The sequence below is a fragment of the Patella vulgata genome, chromosome 8, assembly GCF_932274485.2.
Source record: "Patella vulgata chromosome 8, xgPatVulg1.2, whole genome shotgun sequence".
Classification (NCBI taxonomy): Eukaryota; Metazoa; Mollusca; class Gastropoda; family Patellidae; genus Patella; species Patella vulgata.
The window spans coordinates 5,771,211-5,794,158 of NC_065886.2; the positions used below are offsets into that span (position 1 = coordinate 5,771,211).

Genomic DNA, 22,948 nt, shown 5'->3' on the forward strand with positions numbered 1-22,948 from the left:
ATATTATTGGCCATCAGTTGTTTATTATTTTACATCACATGCATATGAATTATACCTGAATTTGGAGCATCAATTTTAGATGAAATAATGAGAAATAAAGCTAAAAAACGATTTTTTTGTTTGGAAATAGAACATTTTCCTAAATCTGAAATCGTTCAAACTGAAATCCAAAATGTTCTATGTCCATTATATATGCATATGAACATGCACAGGAAATGTAACTGGTAATTTTATCCAATTATGGGTGTTTAAGAAGGGGGAAGCTCACGTGTTCGCTATAGACTATAAGGTCTGTCATTTAGTGGCATGATTTCGAACCCAAACTTGACTTGTACGTGACAAAAAGTTGGCTCGCTTACCCAACCTCGTGTGTTTTCTAAGCCCCCCCCTCCCCCACTATACCCCTCTAAGCACATGGGTATTATCAGAATAAAATGGTATCATGTTTGCTCTCTCTCTCTCTCTCTCTCACTCTCTCACTCACTCACTCGATCATAGTTAGAGGCCATGAAAACCTCCTTGACCAGTTCAGCTTTATAATAATAATAACAGATTAATTGAACTAAATGTTTACTAATATTGTAATATCTGACATTTAATACACAGAGATTGAAAAAATTATTAGCATGCATGTCTGGTTCTTGGAACTTGGAACTCCTGGTAGATCAGTTTCAACATCAGTCTCAACTAAGAACATTAAAATACATTCCATATGATGTAGTCTATAGATGATACATGAACAATATAAAAGAAATAGACTTCAATATAAACATCAGTGTCTTGACGATCATTAATAACATCTTATTCAGTCAATTTAGACATAAAGACTTTATCTTTTGGTGTCATAAACTTTAACATAGCTCTTAAATCTTTAATTTTTTCTTGGGAAAGTTGCATCTTCTTGTGGATACATTTAACAGCTGGCCACCTTTCTGGTGAAGAAAGACGTCTCTTCATATTTTGTGAACGTATGGAGCAACTGTTTGCAGTGTGTCCTTCTTCGAAGGATAATTTATATTCTATTTGGTATGTCGCATCTTTACGGTATGAAATCTGCTTAACTTTCGAAAATGGTACACTTCTAAAGTTTAGAAGCTTGGATGATTCCAGATAGTTCTTGAAATGACCCTCCCTCATTTGAATAATTGTAACTGGTTTTCTCATACAGGTTTTCAGACAATTCATCACCCCAAGAGGACTGAATGTTTCTTGTTGCGAAAGTCGTCGTTCAATACAGCTGTGAATACTATCTACTTCTTGGATAGCTGAATGTCCGGGTTCACAATATTTCTGATGAATGACATCTACCTGGTGCTTTTGCAGAAAGTCTTTAAGGGAAAATGCTATAGCTGAATTTCTATTTTGGGGAACGCAAGAGTCTGACCAAAGCGTGATTGTTTTGGGATTGTATTCTTCCACGATTTTTTCGAGTATGACAATTAATGCACTGGCTATCTCATTTGAGCCTCTACCGGCCAATTTTTCATGCCATATAGCACAGTAAGCACTGGAGTTGGAAGAGCAATGAGCTGTCAGATTATACACACTTAATTTTCTGCGGTAGAAGAAACTTGAAATATTTGCTCTAGGACATGATATTACATTCTCTAAGTCGAAGCAAACAACCATATATGTTCCTTGTCTATCATTGTCTCTTTCAACTTTCGTAGCAAGTTTTGACTCTACATGTTTTCTATTCAATTCAATAATTTCTTCATCTAAAAGATTACACCTTTCTTTCATTCTAAATTCTTCACATTTATCACATCTATCTTTTTTGGGTGAGAAAAAGCTGAGATTAAATTCTGTATTGAATATTTGTCTGTAAATATGCTCCTTAACAGAATCTTTTCTATCTTGTTCACACCTTTCAAGATACAACCTGTACATCTTCGTGATACTGAGATCATTTTCAAGGTATTCTTTTGTAGTTGATTGTCTACAGTAGTGAGATTCTATTTTTGGGAATGATCGAATATGCTCGCGTACAAAATCTTTATTTTCTTGATTTATTCTATCCTTTGTTTTACTTCCTCTTTGATCACCACACATCGGTGTTGAAGAAGCGGTATCATGTTTTTTTTCAAAGTAGTAGGAAATTCTCCGTTGGGATATATCAAGAGTTGACAAATAAAAGACCTTGCAAACTCTTATTTTAGAGTCCTCAATATAGAAATTGTAAATATAAGAAAATGTTCTCCTACTTTTATCTTTAGATCTATTTCTGGATTTAACTGCCCTGTCTATTGTTTTTGAGTAGAAATGGTTCTTTTCGTTGTCATTTAAAGACCAAAACGCAGCAAAAATGTTTTGCCTATCTGAGTGTGATACCTTGGTACAACATTTAAATTTACAGCTCCCTACACAATCCTTTTTTGTTTTAACATTTCGTTTGGGAATAGCTTGACCTCTAGAACCTGTATAGGCTTCTCCAGCTTGCCTTTGACGTTTCCGTTCACATTTTTTCCACTTGTTTATATCCCTTTTTCTTTTTCTTGATCTTATATTTTCGTCATCATTATTTCGATCTGTACTATTATTATCATTACTTTGGGATTTATCGCTATCAGAATTCACTTCATCATCATTTGGCACCCATTCATCAGTACTAACATCGGCCGGGGAATCTAAAATTTCATCAGTAGATATCTCAGCTGGTGAACTTGAAACTGGAGATTCAACAGATTGGAATATCTGTATATCACTTTGTGTATCCCCTTTTGAAGGGTGTAGGCCTAGTTCTATGACTGGTTCAACTGCTTCAAAATCAGCTTCTTGTTCTTCGTCATCTTTTGTTATCATGGATAAAACATCATTGAAGTCGAAGAAAACTGACATTTTGAGTTTAATGTTCCTGAAATATAAACGAAATGAAATTGGGTTTAACCTTCAGTTTGGAATGTAGATTAATTGATATATAAGATGAAATGATTGATAATTGTTCTATGTGTATTGCAACTCTTATTATTATCTCTTCTATACTTCACATCCATAGTGTTCTATCTCCATAAGTAAACAAATGCATCATTTTAACACAGATGTCTAAAGTAAATTAAAATATAAAGCATCAGTACAAATCCTTGGATCAAAAGGATTTGATGGGCATGAAAAGTGTTAGAAACATCAGATAGGTGTTAAGAAAAATCAAATATTGTTACCTGACGTTTGTACTTTCCCTCCAACAGAACTTCAAAACCAATTTATACTATCTCAAAGTAACGTGACAAATCTGACATTCGTCATTGGTTAATCACATAGAACACTCTAGAATTCATAAAGGGCTAAGAAAGTGGAGATAGTACGGTGATAATTGTTGAGAAATCACCTCTATTTTCATATTTAAGGCTAAAAATTTCATAAATAGATAGAATAGAGCCTAATTTGGCGGTAAAGGGCAATAACTGCAATTTTACCAAAAGTGGACATAGAACACTTTGGTTTTCAGGCGACGAGATGTCCAGGAAAGATCCTTGCCAATATCTTGGGGTAACAGGGCACAAAGACATATCTTTACATTCAAAAATGTAGATTTTGATATTATCACACTGCAAATCAACTGGGCTGGTATTTATTAGCAAATTTGGGGCAAATATTAATTGGACATGTGACGTCGATTACAAGGTCGCATGGTCCGCAAAATATGTATTTGCCTAAAAACAGAACGATAAGTTCTCTTTTTCATTACAAAATTTGAAAGATGAATTATTAATACAAGTTTTTGACCCCCAAAGAATTGGAAAAAAATAATTTAAATTTAACTGCCTTTTCATCTAAAGTTCTACATCTTATCGTGGCTTGTGTCATATAATGATTGATGCTTCAAGATCCGTCAATCGCCTAAAACAGGATGGCGTCAGAAAAATATCATTCATTGTAGTACCTGGGGCCCTGCTTCTTTACTTCAAACTAACAATACACTTTTCTTTCAAAAATATTCCAAGAAATTAGCGGGAAAGTCCAAAAGATTGGCATAAGACGTGACAAGATTGAACGTCGTTCAGCCATCGCCATACTTGTAAATGTCAAAGGCGCGTCAATGTTTTCTAAGGTGACGTCATTATAAAAAGTGGGAGGAGCTACAGGTTTCTGACGGAAAGGTCAATTGATAGCATAACGGCACAGAGGTGTTTAATGCTGATCATCTAAATTATCAAATGATATTCCCCGAAGCAGTAATTGAGAAGGGCGTTGTTTAAAGATATATTTTAATATTTTTCTATTGTATAATATGATTTTCAAATATAAACCATTAATACCCATCTTAGCATCGTGTATGACAGTGTGCATCAGTATAATCACTTATTTGTGGTTATATTGAAATTTGTAAAGACGCGTTCTTTTGAATTTATTTTTAAAAAATAATAACTTAAATACAACAGAAGAACATAGTCCAGGAGGTTTTCCCCATTGGAAAAAAAAACGTATTAGTAACGCTTATTCAACAAACAATTGTTATACTTTTAGTGATTTGTAGGGCGTCAAATCCTAATGTTATTGTACTGTTTTAATTTGTAGATTTTATTTTTTATTTTATTCATTGATGTAAAACATTTATTACAATTTTATAGTAAAATGTATAAAACACCGAGTTTTGCCTAGCAAATCCCAAATGAAGTTATGGAAAACGCGATGGCTGATATATGTATAGTTCACAAGCAGTATCATAATACAGATATGTGACGAGAAGCTAATATAAATAGGGCCTATACCCTATAAAAGTTTACCGTCATCGAATTGTTTACTGTCCTCGTTACATGGATTCAAATCACAAATACACCAAAGCTAGAAAACTACAAATCCGAAGAATTTTGTTTATAAAATATTCACTTTCCATTCAATAAATATTCCAGTCATCTATTTTTGGAATTGGGGACATTCATTCTCTTTTCCCCATAAATACAGATTGCCGTGTTATTTAATATTCAAACCAAACAGCATGTAATCAAAGAACGCTTTTATTCGTAATATGTAATATTGTCACGTGACATTGTTATGGTTTTTTTTCGCTTGGGAAGCTTTTATTATTCACTATAGAACTCCAGTATAGTAAACCATAACTATGAACAATATCATGTTCCAAATAAATAATCTAATTTGTAGATCTGCAATTTGTCACGTGATGGTCCGAACATTATTTGTATGGCTCAATTTGTTGATAGAAAATACCGCTAATAATTATTTGTACTAATCCGTGCACGAGATGACTGGACTATAGTACCCTACTTCCAGCAATGGATACTGACATAACTGTCGGTAAGTTGGTCTAAGATAGTAGTAAAATAATGCAAGCTACTTCACTACCCTAGCTTTCGTCACACATCATTTAGGTGAAGAATTTCTATATTAAACAGAACACCGTTTTTAATACTAAAATAAACCCTGTAGTATTATACCCATATAGAGCTGAGAGTGGCCCCTTTCGTCATGCCTGCTACGCTGCTTCCACTGTGAGGTGAGAGTGAGGCCAGAGAATCTAAATGAAATTTAGTTGATGCTTGATGAATGCAATCGTATAAGATCTGAGGCAGACTCGAGAATCCTTAGTCCCCTAATTTCTATTGGGATTGACCCTTTATCAAAACTGGTATCGGCTACCTCAAAAACGTATATTTTGACACCAAAATGTGATCATTTTGTAAAATTCGAATTTCCCGCCATCTGGAATCATTCCCAAATATTTACTCCGCTGTATAACTAATCACCAAAATGTGCATGGAAATGGATTTAGCTGTCTCGAAAGGATATATTTTAATACAAAACTTGGTCACATTATAATAATTAGATAAAAAAATTTGCATTTTCTGGCAAAAACTGGCGGCGATTTTGGATATTGGCCAATTCGACCCATTTAGACACAGATTTAAGAATGCGCTTTTGGAAATGAAATGAAATGAAATGGAGTTTAACGTCCTACTGTTCTGCTCCTAACCTGGGCTAATGAAGACGGGCATACGCCATACAGTGTGCTATGAGGGAAATTTTGCCCGGACAGCGGCACTACGGCCTACTCTTATATCGAATTCCAACTGCCAAGGGATCTTTTACGTGCACGCCAATGTGTACACGGGACCTCGGTTTTTCGTCCCATCCGAACGACTAGACAGCTTTCCTGCATCACTGACAAGGGAGAACCACGCCGGAAAATCTGGATGAACTTTCTCGGCCAATGCAGGGATCGAACACCCGACCGCCAGGCTAGCGAGCTAGGGTCTTACCCACTTTGCCACGTGAAGGGGTGGGGGTGGTAACATAAACATAAACCTTGGTCGACATTTCTATTGTAGCAACTGCCCAGGATGATGTGGAATTGAGTTGTACTGAAATGAATTGAAATGAAATTGGGGTTACTGGTGCACTGTTGTAATTAAGGCAAATATTGTATTTTTAATTAATACATTATTATGATTACTGTTCATATTGTAATTGTAATCCATACATTATTAGGTTTAATGTAAAAGTTTTATTTAATGTTAATTTTTTAATCGTAAGCCATACGCTGTAGTATTTTAATTGTAAGACATACGCTTTAGTAATTAATAGAAATATTGTAATTATAAGCCATATGCTGTTGTAATTGATAGAAATATTGTAATTGTAAGCCATATGCTGTTGTAATTAATAGAAATATTGTAATTGTAAGCCATATGCTGTTGTAATTACTAGAAATTGTAAGCAATATGATGGTGTAATTAATTGTAATTGTAAGAATTGTAAGACACTGTTGTGATTAAGGGGAATATTGTAATTATAACACATGCACTATTTGGATTAAAGATACATTTTGGGTATTAGGTAAATAGCTGGCAGTTCTTACTATAATAGTTTAAAGCTAGATAATGTAAAGGAAATTTACTGAAAATTTCAGTGAAATTGATCCACTCTGAACCGAAACTTTAGCTATTGAATTGTCGGCCTAGCCTCGATCATCATTACTAAAGACGGCACGATAAAATAAACATAGTCTCGATTATCCATGAATGGAAGTCGAACAGAAAATCGGAAACTAACCCAATAAACACTACAGGTAAACGCACGGGACTAGATTGTGAACTGCGCATGTTATCTAAATCCAATTATTAAGACCACCTGCCGATTTGACCAAGGCCGCCGAGTGTTAAATAGGTTCAGTTGTTGACGATCAGGGCATGTGCTTGTTGATGACCAGGTTTAAGAATTTGGTTGAAAAGTATTGATAAGCAATAAGAATATTATTACTCAAAAAATTAACTTGAGAAATTTAGAGAATTAATCTTTATAGAGAAACCGGCCAACATGTTTATATTACTTGTGCCTTTTTATACGCCCACATTGAAATGTGGTCGTATATTGTCGTCGCCCCCGTCCGTCGGTCCCGCGTCCACGATTGCCTGTGGACGCTCTAGAGGCTAAAGTTAATATCTGATTGACTTTAAATTTATACACAGTGTTTAAGGTCTTGAGACGAAGAAGCCTATGGATTTTCCGCGATTTCCAATATTTGCTGCCAGAGTTATGGCCCTTGATCACTATGAAAAATCTTTTTGCCGCTCTAGAGGCCAGAGTTAACATCCGATTGACTTTCAATTTATACACAGTGTTTACGGTCATGAGAGGAAGAATCCTATTGATTTTCAGCGATTTCCGATAATTACTGTATATGGCTCTTGATCACTTCAAAAAAATTTGTGGATGCTCTAGAGGCTAAAGTTAATATCCGATTGAGTATAAATTTATACACAGTGTTTGAGGTCATGAGACGAAGATTCCTATTGATTTTTAACGATTTCCGATAATTACTGCCAAAGTTATGGCCCTTGATCACTTTGCAAAATCTTGTGACGCTCTAAAGGCTAAAGTTATCATCCGATTGACTTCAGATTGATATACAGAGTTTAAGATCTTGAGACGAACAAGTATATTGATTTTCAATGAATTTTTATGACTTGAACAGTTAAATCCATGATATTAAAAGCTTTGCATACAAAACGTTAGCATGGGGCAGAACTTTATAAATGAAATGAAATGAAATGAAATGGAGTTTAACGTCCTACTGTTCTGCTCCTAACCTGGGCTAATGAAGACGGGCATACGCCATACAGTGTGCTATGAGGGAAATTTTGCCCGGACAGCGGCACTACGGCCTACTCTTATATCGAATTCCAACTGCCAAGGGATCTTTTACGTGCACGCCAATGTGTACACGGGACCTCGGTTTTTCGTCCCATCCGAACGACTAGACAGCTTTTCTTGTCAGCCCCTCCGTCCTGCATCACTGACAAGGGAGAACCACGCCGGAAAATCTGGATGAACTTTCTCGGCCAATGCAGGGATCGAACACCCGACCTCCAGGCTAGCGAGCTAGCGTCTTACCCAATTAGCCACGTGATCCCCAGAACTTTATAAAAACCAAACAAATTCTAATAGTTTTCTGATAAGTACGTCGTGAATTGTTGCTCTTAATCAGATTTTAGTGTATTATAAATGTTTCATTACCGAAAAAAGTAAAAATATGCGACAACCCTTGTTGACTGCCTGGACGATTTAGTTGCTGTGGGCGTATGTTTCCTTGCCTGGCAACCTATCTTTAATTCTAGTGAATCTGTGTCTACCCGACCCATGTAAAAATGGTGGTACTTGTTCACCAGTTGATAACGGTTACAGCTGTAATTGTCCTACAGGATATTTAGGAGAAAACTGTGATGGTAAGGTACTTACATTCATTATTGTCACAATAATTTAGCATGCTTTGATTAACAAGCAGACAAGTTCATTTGTGGATGCTCTAGAGGCTAAAGTTAATATCCGATTGAGTATAAATTTATACACAGTGTTTGAGGTCATGAGACGAAGATTCCTATTGATTTTTAACGATTTCCGATAATTACTGCCAAAGTTATGGCCCTTGATCACTTTGCAAAATCTTGTGACGCTCTAAAGGCTAAAGTTATCATCCGATTGACTTCAGATTGATATACAGAGTTTAAGATCTTGAGACGAACAAGTATATTGATTTTCAATGAATTTTTATGACTTGAACAGTTAAATCCATGATATTAAAAGCTTTGCATACAAAACGTTAGCATGGGGCAGAACTTTATAAAAACCAAACAAATTCTAATAGTTTTCTGATAAGTACGTCGTGAATTGTTGCTCTTAATCAGATTTTAGTGTATTATAAATGTTTCATTACCGAAAAAAGTAAAAATATGCGACAACCCTTGTTGACTGCCTGGACGATTTAGTTGCTGTGGGCGTATGTTTCCTTGCCTGGCAACCTATCTTTAATTCTAGTGAATCTGTGTCTACCCGACCCATGTAAAAATGGTGGTACTTGTTCACCAGTTGATAACGGTTACAGCTGTAATTGTCCTACAGGATATTTAGGAGAAAACTGTGATGGTAAGGTACTTACATTCATTATTGTCATAATAATTTAGCATGCTTTGATTAACAAGCAGACAAGTTCATTTGTGGATGCTCTAGAGGCTAAAGTTAATATCCGATTGAGTATAAATTTATACACAGTGTTTGAGGTCATGAGACGAAGATTCCTATTGATTTTTAACGATTTCCGATAATTACTGCCAAAGTTATGGCCCTTGATCACTTTGCAAAATCTTGTGACGCTCTAAAGGCTAAAGTTATCATCCGATTGACTTCAGATTGATATACAGAGTTTAAGATCTTGAGACGAACAAGTATATTGATTTTCAATGAATTTTTATGACTTGAACAGTTAAATCCATGATATTAAAAGCTTTGCATACAAAACGTTAGCATGGGGCAGAACTTTATAAAAACCAAACAAATTCTAATAGTTTTCTGATAAGTACGTCGTGAATTGTTGCTCTTAATCAGATTTTAGTGTATTATAAATGTTTCATTACCGAAAAAAGTAAAAATATGCGACAACCCTTGTTGACTGCCTGGACGATTTAGTTGCTGTGGGCGTATGTTTCCTTGCCTGGCAACCTATCTTTAATTCTAGTGAATCTGTGTCTACCCGACCCATGTAAAAATGGTGGTACTTGTTCACCAGTTGATAACGGTTACAGCTGTAATTGTCCTACAGGATATTTAGGAGAAAACTGTGATGGTAAGGTACTTACATTCATTATTGTCACAATAATTTAGCATGCTTTGATTAACAAGCAGACAAGTTCATTTGTGGATGCTCTAGAGGCTAAAGTTAATATCCGATTGAGTATAAATTTATACACAGTGTTTGAGGTCATGAGACGAAGATTCCTATTGATTTTTAACGATTTCCGATAATTACTGCCAAAGTTATGGCCCTTGATCACTTTGCAAAATCTTGTGACGCTCTAAAGGCTAAAGTTATCATCCGATTGACTTCAGATTGATATACAGAGTTTAAGATCTTGAGACGAACAAGTATATTGATTTTCAATGAATTTTTATGACTTGAACAGTTAAATCCATGATATTAAAAGCTTTGCATACAAAACGTTAGCATGGGGCAGAACTTTATAAAAACCAAACAAATTATAATAGTTTTCTGATTGTACGTCGTGAATTGTTGCTCTTAAATCAGATTTTAGTGTATTATAAATGTTTCATTACCGAAAAAAGTAAAAATATGCGACAACCCTTGTTGACTGCCAGGACGATTTAGTTGCTGTGGGCGTATGTTTTCTTGCCTGGCTACCTATCTTTAATTCTAGTGAATCTGTGTCTACCCGACCCATGTAAAAATGGTGGTACTTGTTCACCAGTTGATAACGGTTACAGCTGTAATTGTCCTACAGGATATTTAGGAGAAAACTGTGATGGTAAGGTACTTACATTCATTATTGTCATAATAATTTAGCATGCTTTGATTAACAAGCAGACAAGTTCATTTGTGGATGCTCTAGAGGCTAAAGTTAATATCCGATTGAGTATAAATTTATACACAGTGTTTGAGGTCATGAGACGAAGATTCCTATTGATTTTTAACGATTTCCGATAATTACTGCCAAAGTTATGGCCCTTGATCACTTTGCAAAATCTTGTGACGCTCTAAAGGCTAAAGTTATCATCCGATTGACTTCAGATTGATATACAGAGTTTAAGATCTTGAGACGAACAAGTATATTGATTTTCAATGAATTTTTATGACTTGAACAGTTAAATCCATGATATTAAAAGCTTTGCATACAAAACGTTAGCATGGGGCAGAACTTTATAAAACCAAACAAATTCTAATAGTTTTCTGATTGTACGTCGTGAATTGTTGCTCTTAATCAGATTTTAGTGTATTATTAATGTTTCATTACCGAAAAAAGTAAAAATATGCGACAACCCTTGTTGACTGCCTGGACGATTTAGTTGCTGTGGGCGTATGTTTTCTTGCCTGGCTACCTATCTTTAATTCTAGTGAATCTGTGTCTACCCGACCCATGTAAAAATGGTGGTACTTGTTCACCAGTTGATAACGGTTACAGCTGTAATTGTCCTACAGGATATTTAGGAGAAAACTGTGATGGTAAGGTACTTACATTCATTATTGTCATAATAATTTAGCATGCTTTGATTAACAAGCAGACAAGTTCATTTTAGGAAAAGAAAAGGACTCAGGGTGCAGTCTTGGTTGACACTAGATTAGATTGACATGAGAATCCACTCATTACATCTGAGTTAACTCGTTATATCTGAATAAACTCATTACATCTGAGTTAACTCATTACACCTGAATTAACTAGTTACATTATAATTGTTATAATAGGTCCATGTTATCTTGCTCAAACAATGTATCACATAACTTTGTTTGATTAAGGGGGGTTGGATGGCCGAATGGTTAGCACGCGCGTGCTGTATCATACGGTCTGTCATTGAGTCAACCTTCGGGGTTCCGATTCCCCGGTGGTACGTGACAAGGAATAGAGTCGCCTGTCCAACCTCGTGGGTTTTCTCCGGGCCCTCCGGTTTCCTCCCACTGCTAAAGACCCCTACGCGCAAGCGAATGATTGAAATAAAATTAAACCATATGTTAGTCCCGAAATGACCTAGTTTGTGTCGAGTGGACGTTAAACCCCATCTCTCTCTCTCTCTCTTGTTTGTTTGATAAGTTCACTAACATGCTATACAGAATTGATATGAATAATTTTAAGGCATGGATCAGAATGTAGGATGTCACTATACTTACTTGGTAATGTCATATCCTCACCAGTAGCCTACTTTTTACAGTCACCACTGATAATTTCTAGGTCACGAAGAAATATGGGTCATTCCATTTCACCTGGACATGTGCTTGTAAGTGACCCCCTCAGAAAATTATGAAAACAAATATGTTATAGTACATAGAGTCTTATGTAAAACTGTAAAGTTATATGACTCTAGTATTAATATGACCATTTCACCCGGACCAGTGCTTGTAAGTGACCCCCTCAGAAAATTATGAAAACAAATATGTTACAGTACATAGAGTCTTATGTAAAACTGTAAAGTTAGATGACTCTAGTATTAATATTGATATGACTCGATTTTTGTGATCTGATTTTATTCCTTCTAGCCAGTTTATGTTCTTGAAATTATGGGGTTTGTAAGAAAATGTTATGTAGATTAAGAATTTACAATCACAGTTTACAGGAAAAGTACCATCAACTGCGTATGGGGTACCTTAAGTGCCAAAATGTGATACTTGTGCAAAAAACAATCGATATAACATTCTCTTACAAACCCCTTAATTTCAAGAATATTGTCTATCTAGGGTATATAAAATCAGAACACTAAAATCGAGCCATATACCAGTCGTTTCAAAACTTGCGAAAGGGTATCCGATTCAAATGGCCATATTAATACTAGAGTCATATAGTTTTACATAAGACTGTGTGTACTATAACATATATGTTTTTTTTAAAAATTTTCAGAGGAGGTCACTTTACAGCTTTCTCAGAATTTGGTCCCCTTGACATGGAATGACCCATATCCATATTACATTATGCTATAATTAACAATTGGAATTAGGTCACTCAGTATCTAATATGCATTATTACTAATATATGTGAGGTCTACATTTTTTAAATTTAATTTTAGTTAACCCATGTGATATCAACAACCCCTGTTTAAATGATGGTACGTGTTATCCATCAGAAGGTGGCGTGAGTTGCAGCTGTCCTCTTGGATTTGAAGGGTCCTTTTGTCAAGGTAAGCTGGTACTATGTCTGTACACTATATAATCTTCTTCGGTATAAAAACCTATATATAAATATTTGCATAATATAATAAATAAAGGTTAAAATGCCTAAAGAAATTACTATTATTTAATTGTCTACATGTTTCGCCTGATTTCGGTAGCCATAATTACAGAAATAACGTGAAGTCCAAGACTACTGAGTCCCAACAGACAGTATCCACGCCAGCTATTCCTAGACGATCAAGGTTGTCACAAATCGGATAGATGAGTTATGCGCCCTTGGGTATGAAGGCTTGATAAATCTGGCTCGTGCAAATGTTGAGGAAAATGAGTTTTAGACATAAATAACAGTGTCAATTTATACCAGTTATAAATAGATTCTGTATAGGTAATTGGGTGGTTGTCTGTTTGATGTAAACAAATTGAAGAACACCAAGGAAAATAGTTATCCAACTTATTCTATCGAATTTGAACAAAGGCTCTAATGAACCAAGATGGCGGACCAGGTACTAACCGCCAACCAACAGAACAAGAAAACCAGGAAGATCCTAGAAGCTATAAATATCAGAAGACATTCACCTGAACTCAATAGGGACTTAGGGCTCTACATCCCCAGGGCATATGATGATGTAATTAAGATGAACAACATAATTTAACTATTAAGCCATCTTTGGTTGTACTAAAATCCCCGCCCCACCCCATCAATAAATTTTCGATATTATAGACTCTCCCAACCTGTTAATAACCCTCTAATCAAGCAGTATCAGTGCTTATTAGTAGCTAATTACCTTGTTATGTTTGTTGTTATTGTTAAATATCCTTTACACCTTGATTATTTCTATTACTGTTATTCTTAATCCATACAGATGGTTTCTTATTAATTTCATATATATTGTCCACAAGTTTACTAAATTGTCATTTGTGCTTGATAACGATAAGAGGATACTTGTCGAAACGTCGTGCTTTTAGAATAAACTAGTGATTGTATCCCATAAAAACTGTGTTCTGTTAATTTGTTCCCTGATCGCTAAATGCCACTTAAAGAATAGGTTTGTAACCCACAGATCTTGGTTCCATTCGATATTCGCGCATATCGGACCGTAACTTCCTGAATTATACCCCCTGATTGTAAGAAAAATCGCGTTTTTATCTTGTGGACCCTATAGTATAGAGGTCAAAATTTGTATCCAATTTAAAAAACTGGTTTAGTATATCACCGTTACACACTAAGAATGGCTGAGTTCGAATTTCGTAAAAATGGCCCAAAACTGACAGACAAAATGGCCGTCCTCGTTCTCAAATAGCGTAAAAAATATGGTATATCAAGGTTGTGGACCCTCTAGAGGTCACAATTTTCTTCTGATTTCTGATGAAACTTGGAAATTAAGTTTATAACCCAAAGATCTCGGTTCCTTTCGATATTCGTGCATATCGGACCGTCAGTTCCTGAATTATGGCCCTTGATTGAACAAAAAATCACGTTTTTAGCTTGTGGTCCCTGTAGAGGTCACAATTTTCATCTAATGAAAAACAATGTTTGAATATATCACCATTACACACTAAGATCTTGGATCCTTTTGATTATCGCGGAAACCTTCCTGGGTTATGGCCCCTGATTGTTCGAAAAATGTCAATTTTAGCTCGCGGATTCTCTAGAGGTCACCATTTTTTTTCCGATTTTAAAAACCGTTTAAATATTTCACCATTCCACCATAATGAAGGCTGGATTCGAATTTCGGGAAAATCGTAATGAAACTGTCCAACAAAATGGCCGCTATTTGTATGCAAATTGTGTAAAAGTATGCAATACGATGGTTGTCGACCCTCTAGAGGTCACAATTTTGATCCGATTCTGATGAAACTTAAAACATATCTTTATATCCCAAAGATCTCAGTGCCTTTTGATATTTGCGCATTTCAGACCATAACTTTATGGATTATTGCCCCTGATTGTACAAAAAATCCCGTTTGTTTTTAGCTTGTTCTCTATCCATCTCTTGCAAAATGTGGGCGTATCCTGCCTGGCAGCCGCTGGTTCTTATATTTATCAATGACATTACCGACGGTACAGTAGGATTAGGTAGACGTTTTGCAGACGATACTAATTACAGCACTTTAAAAAATATAATTAATTTAGATTTAATATATTTAAATGAGTGGTCAAAAAAGTGGCTGGTTAAAATCAATCTGACACTAAAACCTGTCAATAAACATTTAGGAATTATCTTCAGTAGCGACTGTAAATTAACTAATCATATTGATAAATTGATTGGCAATGCCCCGAAACAGTTAAGCATTTTAAGAAAACTAAAATATAAATTAAAGAGGGAATACTTGGAAAAAATGTACTTAACATTTATCAGGCCAATATTAGAATATTCATCTGAAGTGTGGGACAATTATGGAAAAGTCAACTCCGAGCGTTTAGAAAAGCTCCAAATCGAAGCAGGTCGAATTGTTACGGGCTTAACAAGTTATGCTCGTTTAGAATCCATTTATAAAGAGTCGGGGTGGGAAACTCGGAGGCTTGTTAGGAATTTGTCATTATTCTATAAAATTGTAAATGAGCAGACACCTCAATATTTTACAGACCTTGTACCAGATATGGTATCACAAAATAACAATTATTATCTTCGTAACTCCCAATATCAGATTCAGAGTCTTATCAGATGGTTGCATATCCCCAAAAAAAAAAAAAAAAAAATCCGCTCACTATTAAATTGTGGAACTCTTTGGATTTACAATTGAGACAATTACCAACATTTTCTCTTTTTAAAAATAAGCTATGTGCGGTATATTTTCAAAACGCAAATGTTCCAACTTATTTTTCATGTGGTGATCTATATTTAAACATTTTACGCTGCAGGATGCGTAATAAATGCAGTGCCTTAAATGGCGATTTATTTCATGCAAATGTAGTTGATAATTCTGCTTGTTCATGTGGATATATTGAAAACGCAAACCATTTCTTATTATCTTGTTCAAAATATAAAATTCACAGAGACGTCATGATAGCTGATACAATTTGATGATATATACATGTACTATTATATGTTGATATATATGTTGTTGTTTGGTAATGATTTACTGAACTGCGAAGCTAACGTGCATATTTTTTTTTAATGTTCAGAGGTATATAAAAAATACTGGTCGCTTTTCTCAATGACATTTTTCAAGATCAAATAATGCTCATTTGTGTGAATTTTTTGCGATATATATTTACCTATAGTTATTTGTTTAAAGATAGTTACTAGGCTCGTTGGACGATCACACATCTTTGTTATCTGAGTCACGAATCAGACAAAACACTATATAAAACTTCTGTAAATTAAATGATATAATTAATCTCCACATATCTGGAACTTCTATCTGAGAATATGAGTTCACGTGGAATGTAAGGGTCTGTCTTGATTCGCAACACAATTAAAGAGAAATAGTTTTGATAGTGTAATTTGAAATTATTATAAAATTAAATATTTCACATACATGTAGTTTCTACACTTACATTGCTATTATTATTTTTCTTTCTTTTCTTTTCTTCGTACTCAGATATGTAAAAAAGATTTGATTACAAATATAATGTGTTCTATTATGATTATTTGTTTATGTAAATATATATATTGGAGATGGCGTTCTAAGTTGTCAAACTTGTGTCTTATCCATTGTTAGTTACTTTTTACTTAGCTGTGTATTTATTATTTTGTAGAAGATTTATGTGACCCGAGTCCTTGTACCGAGATCGGGGATACATGTTTTCGTGTTGATGGTGGATTTGAATGTCGATGTATTTATATTGTAAATGATGAAAGTAAGTATATTTAATGTCAACCCATTGGGCTGTTTTAGAAGCACGTAAATTTTGTTTAGAAGTAGTGACACTATGTGGCGTGTATGATACAGTGACCATGTTGTTATAAATGTAATTAAAACTATAACCATCACTTTTTGTTTATAATTTCAGTTATAACATCACCGAATTATCCACTTGAATATCCAAACAACTTCGCCATTTGCTATCTTGTAATTGGCCGACCTGAACAGAATATCACCTTAACTCTTGGCGGACAATTTAACATTGAGTTCACTGATGGGTTTATAGTGATTAGTACATGCCGGCGCGAACTATCTACAACATGTATTAAAGATTATCTAACGCTTCAGGGAGTAAGGTAATCCCATCTATCTTATCAATAAGAACCCCACATTTTCTAGTTACATCCACCGGGTAAATAAGTAAACCCCAAAACAAATAGCAAAGCAAAAGCGCCTGACTGCAATACCAGCCAGTGAGTAAAGCAACAAGAAATTAGTGATAGCGTTATTTGTCTAGCTTTAGAACCGAAATCCAACGACGACCATCCGAATTCCGTGTTTGTTGGGAGATGGGTAGAAATAAAGTGGCCGACACCTTTCCGCTCAAGTTCCTGGAAGCTGGTAATTAGCCCGGGGATATGTGTGTTGGTTGGGGGGGGGGGGCATCTCCCCCACGGAATTTATGAATTTTAGCAAGTGAGTACGACATCCTGAAAGTGGTCCAATATAATCCATCTGGAAATGGCATCAAAAAATTCTCTAATGAAATAAATGATGATGCCCGAAACATGTCGCGCTTTGAGCTGAGCGACTACACTGTTTATTACACTAATTCTCGCTGGTTTAGTTAATTTCTAAACATTTTATTCCCAAAAACCTTATGACACAAATAATGATCGATGCCCTAAAATTGTGACATAATACAGATTGCTTCCAGATCAAATAGTCATGAGATTTCAAACTCTTAAATTTGATGACTAGAAGACAAAAAGAAAAATAATGAAAAATTCCCGTCTTCCCGAACAGAATCTGATCTTAAATGAAAATAATGCTCGATGCCGGAAAACAATCGCATAATGCACAATTGATTCAAACCAAAACGTAGTGTGATTTCGGGCACTTTATTTGCCGACAAAAAAAGTTTTTTTCAACGTCAATGATACAAATAACTGAAGTGGTTTATTTTTTATATTATAGTTATTGTGGTGGGGCACCGCCAGACCCTATCATAGTACCAACTGGTGAAAACACCACCGTGAGATTCGAAACAGATTCCATCTTTACATGCCTTGGTTTTAACCTGAGCATTACCTACACAGGTATGAACTGTTGTATTATATGTTTATACAGGTAACCACTGATATAGATTAGTAAATAAATAATAGACTACTTGTATATATTTGTATGTAGATAATAACTACTGGAATAGTTTCTATTTGTCATTTAAAACACGCATTTGCAAGAACACATTGCTGTATCTAAATATTTCTATATATTTACCTACTTGTCTTTATTTGTCTATTTTCAGATGTATAAAGCCAAGACATCAAGAGATGTATACATTTTGAGACATCAAGAATAAGTCGTGTTATAGCCATCAATGTAATAACTATATCCAAATTAATCTAAATTCATTTAAATAACAAAACTAAATCCATTCTAGAAACTGACCAATAACCTAAATAAACAATTCTTACTGTAATTTTCATTTATTCACTTAAAGTCTCGATGCGTCATTTTAGCGCTATTGGAATCACTTCTGTTCAGTACTGAATACGCCCACACAGTATCTGTGTCTCAACTGCAGCTGATCACGTCATTTTAGCGCTATTGGAATCACTTCTGTTCAGTACTGAATACGCCCACACAGTATCTGTGTCTCAACTGCAGCTGATCTGAAAGGAAAACTTGGATGTTGAACAAATTTGAAAAGGATCGAAAATTGAAAAAATAAACAAGCCTCTCTGATGTCCCCCGCCGAAATCCAAAAATAAATAGATGACACATATTAATTAATCGCACATTTATTTTTTTCAAAAGTATCAAGCAATCAAACTGCACACTAAGTTTCATCCCTCTTTACCAGATAGAATCAAGATTATCTTGTCCCAAAGCATTGACCTATGAAATTGATTAGTTCTACTTAGCTTCACGTCAAGACATTCACCTAATGAACATCTACATCAAGTTTAACCAATCTACCTCAATTGAAAGCAGACTGTTATGTTCCAAAGTCTTGACCAATAAAATTGCTTATCGCTCCTTAGCGCAAGCAGAAAATTCTCACCATTGAACTTAGTCAAGGTAATGATATAATGAATCTATATTCTGAGTTTCATCGCTCTCACTTCATTATAACCAAAGTTATCGTGTCCCAAAGCATCAAACAATCAGATTGCTTATCTCTGCTTACCGTTAGCAGACAATGTTAATCATCGAACTCCAAGGCATTCACCTAATGAACGCCTACAACAATTTTGAACATTCTACCTCCATAAGGAGAGTTATTGTGTCCCAAAGTCTCGCCCAATCAAATTGTTTATCGCTCTGCTTACCCCCAGCAGAATATTTTCATTATCGAACTTATTCAAGGTATTGATGTAATAAAGCTATACACTAAGTGTCCTGACTCTCACTTTATTAGATTTAAAGTTATCGTGTCCCAAAGGATCATCCAATCAAATTGCTTATCTCTGCTTACGGTAAGCAGAAAATTCTCATCTTCCAACTCCATCAAAGCATTCACCTAATAGACAGCTACGTCAAGTGTGAATATTCCAACTCAATTAGAATGAGAGTTGTTGTGTTCCAAAATCTCGACCAATCAAATTGCTTATCGTTCTGCTTACCCTGAGCAGAAAATACTCATTATCGAACTTAGTCAAGGTATTGATGTTATGAAAGTATACCCAAAGTTTCATCACTCTCACTTAATTAGAACTTTATCGTGTCCCAAAGAATTAACAAATCAAATTGCCTATCTCTGCTTACCCTAAGCAGAAAATTCTCATCTTCGAACAACATCAAGGCAATCACCTAATAAACACCTAAACCAAGTTTGAACATTCTAGCTTAATTATAAAGAGGGTTAATGTGTCCCAAAAAGTATAACGGACAGACAGACCGACGGACGAACCCATTTTAATAGTCCTCTTTCTTCGAAAGGCGGGGGACAAAAAAATCTGTTAAAACCTATAGCCTTTATCGCTTTCATACGGTTTTCGGCAAAGAGGGGATAACTCAGGAACAACAGAAGGCTGTGGATTAGGAATATTGACAGGGTTCAAGCCAAATATGAAAAAGATCCATTAACAACAATGAAATCAAATGGGGTTTAACCACATACAGCTCTGCCCATAAATCCTTTTCTTATGATCGGAATCAAAAAGGACTGCAGGCATTATGTACTTTAAGATGCTAGTATACGTATTCACCCCGATTTTCAAGCTTCTACGACCAACGGTAACGGTGGCGAGACCATAAGACGTTCGCAGAATAATGGTATATTACCATGTAGTTATTTTGATTTAGGTCGATTTTCAAAGATGACCGCCGTCATAGCGCAACCCGTAAAGAAGGCCGGGTTTGTTTGTTTTTTTTACCGACAACGGTGTTTTTAGACTATAGAGGCATCATTCCTGTGGTCGTAGTACATTGAAATGCTGATAGAATGTGCATTGGGATCCTAGCTATAACCTATTAAAAAAATAGTGGGTGCGTTTTCGGGAACAGTGATTTTGTTTGCTCGAAAACCACCCCAACCAACAACAGCCGTTTTCTATTAAAATCGCCCATATTTTATCGAATTATTATTGTTCTCGAGATCGCAGCTTTTAAAAGGTGATAGATGTGAGTAGTATGCACCCTCTAAGAAAATTTTGAGATCTTGGAAATACCGGAACGATGCCTCAGCTGTCGATTTTGGCGGATTTTGGCGATTTTCGGCATTTCCGTTCTTATTGTCACCGACATGGTTCCAGTGGTTTTGACGTCGAGGCGCACGAGCCCTCACTGCACAACAGACGTGATAAAATGGCCCTGCAGTATGCTACGAAAATTGCATCACTACCGAATCACATTTCATTTAACACCATATTTAGACCTCTTCATGAGCATTTGTATCTTGTGAAGACTAATTTTATTCCATCATTCGGTATTCGCATACAACCCCTTTTGTCTGAGGCTGGTATCAGCCTTGACAGTATTGCGGATACCCCTTTCTTTAATACTCCACCGTGGGCTATGTCTCCCCCAAAGATTGATTTCGATCTTTCTCAGCATAAAAAGAGGGATACTAGCTCGACGGTGTTCCACTCTCTCTTTAGAGAGTTAAGGTCTACGTATGGTGATTATGCTCCTATTTACACAGATGGTTCTAAAGATGGCGACCGGGTAGGTTCGGCTACCGTGACACCATCTGAGACCATTTCGGGGTGTCTTCCACCTGCTGCTTCAATATTTACAGCTGAGCTCCAGGCCATTCTTCAGGCCTTGGAGTTCATACAATCCTCTTCATCTTTAAAGCATATCATCTTTACTGATTCTCTGTCCTCGCTTCAAGCAATTAATAATAAACAGCTTGAACACCCATTAGTAGCAGATGTTTATCGTCTGCTACTATCTTATGAGTTTAACAGCAAAGACGTCGTCTTTTACTGGCTCCCCAGTCACGTTGATATAAGGGGGAATGATCAAGCAGATTTTGCTGCCAAAGCTGCTTTAGATCTTCCCCAATCACCCTTTTTAATACCTTATAAAGATTTTAATTCGTGTATAAATCATTTTATTTATGACCGCTGGAAACGGTCTTGGGATCTTGCAGGCACAAATAAACTTCATCACATTAAGCCTCTCCTAGGAGATTGGTCCAACTCCTATAGAACCAACAGGAGGGATGAAGTTGTTTTGTGTCGCTCTCGCATTGGTCATACCTTTTTAACTCATATTTTCATTTTGAAGCGAGAGCCTCAACCGGAATGTGTTCACTGTCATGTTCCTTTGACAGTGAAACACATCTTCATTGAGTGCAAACATCTCAAGTACATTAGATCTAAATACTACCGTTGCAAGTACGTCAGCTATTTGCTCAACCGGAGCTATATGACAAAGTGCTAACATTTTTAAAAGAGACAAACTTTTATTATCAATTTTAATTGTATATATTTAATCATGTATATCTTTTTAAATATTTATATATGTAAAAGATTTGTTATATTTATTCTTAATTAATATATTTTCTGTGATATTTGTTTTTATTTACATATATAAATTCATTTATGTGATATCGATTTAATTTGTCTCGTTAGATTCACCATATTCTTGGCGCAATATAGCCGGTTGGAGCTGACGTGCCATAAAACCATATTTCATTCATTCATTCATTCCAGTGGTTTTGAAAATTTAACTTTTTGTGATATTGCGTATAATACTAATACCTATCACGTACAGAAGAGACGATAAAGTGCAGTAAAAAACAACAACCCAAAAACCAACATTTTTATGCCTAGAATCCCATTTTTGGGTTAAAAATCATTTTCTTGGAGTCGTATAAAATGGGATTTAAGTTCTCTTCATATTCTATCAGAATGTCCTGTTCCTAGTTCTACGACCACCGGTCGCCTTGAAATTTTCAGGGCACCTAGGTACCTAGCTGAAAAGTAAGCCGGAATTTGTTAGACATGGCACCATTTTTTCCAGCGTAGCGCAAGCGCAAAGGTTCAAAATTGCTTACTACCGTGCTATAAAGGACCCTCCCCCCCCCCCCTCCAATTCCGACACCGGGGCATTCAAAAATTGTCCCAAAATTAACGTCGAACCACTATTTCCAATTTGTGTTATTTTCAAGCCAATTACCCTCTGGAAAATGGCTGTTCCCCCCCCCACCCTACCACACTCCCGGGTTGGCCCCTAAATTCCTTTTTGGGGAGTTATGCCGGTGTGACATGGTCCCTGGTGTGTGATGATTACCGTTTGGACACAGTGTGCATTGACTTCCCGTGATAGGATTTCCCCTAAGAT

The 22,948-nt window shown here is 35.7% G+C and overlaps 1 non-coding gene across 1 annotated transcript in view; it reads left to right on the top strand.

The window, feature by feature from the left end:
• LOC126829410 (uncharacterized) overlaps positions 1–18,632 on the top strand; it is a 37,777-nt gene extending 19,145 nt beyond the window's left edge. Inside the window, exons 3-11 of the transcript XR_008789040.1 lie at positions 8,574–8,681; positions 9,271–9,378; positions 9,968–10,772; positions 11,360–11,467; positions 13,018–13,128; positions 16,824–16,925; positions 17,079–17,286; positions 18,128–18,249; positions 18,459–18,632. This is a non-coding gene — a transcript (uncharacterized LOC126829410). The remainder of the gene's footprint in view (positions 1–8,573; positions 8,682–9,270; positions 9,379–9,967; positions 10,773–11,359; positions 11,468–13,017; positions 13,129–16,823; positions 16,926–17,078; positions 17,287–18,127; positions 18,250–18,458) is intronic.
• Positions 18,633–22,948: the final 4,316 nt, after the last annotated feature.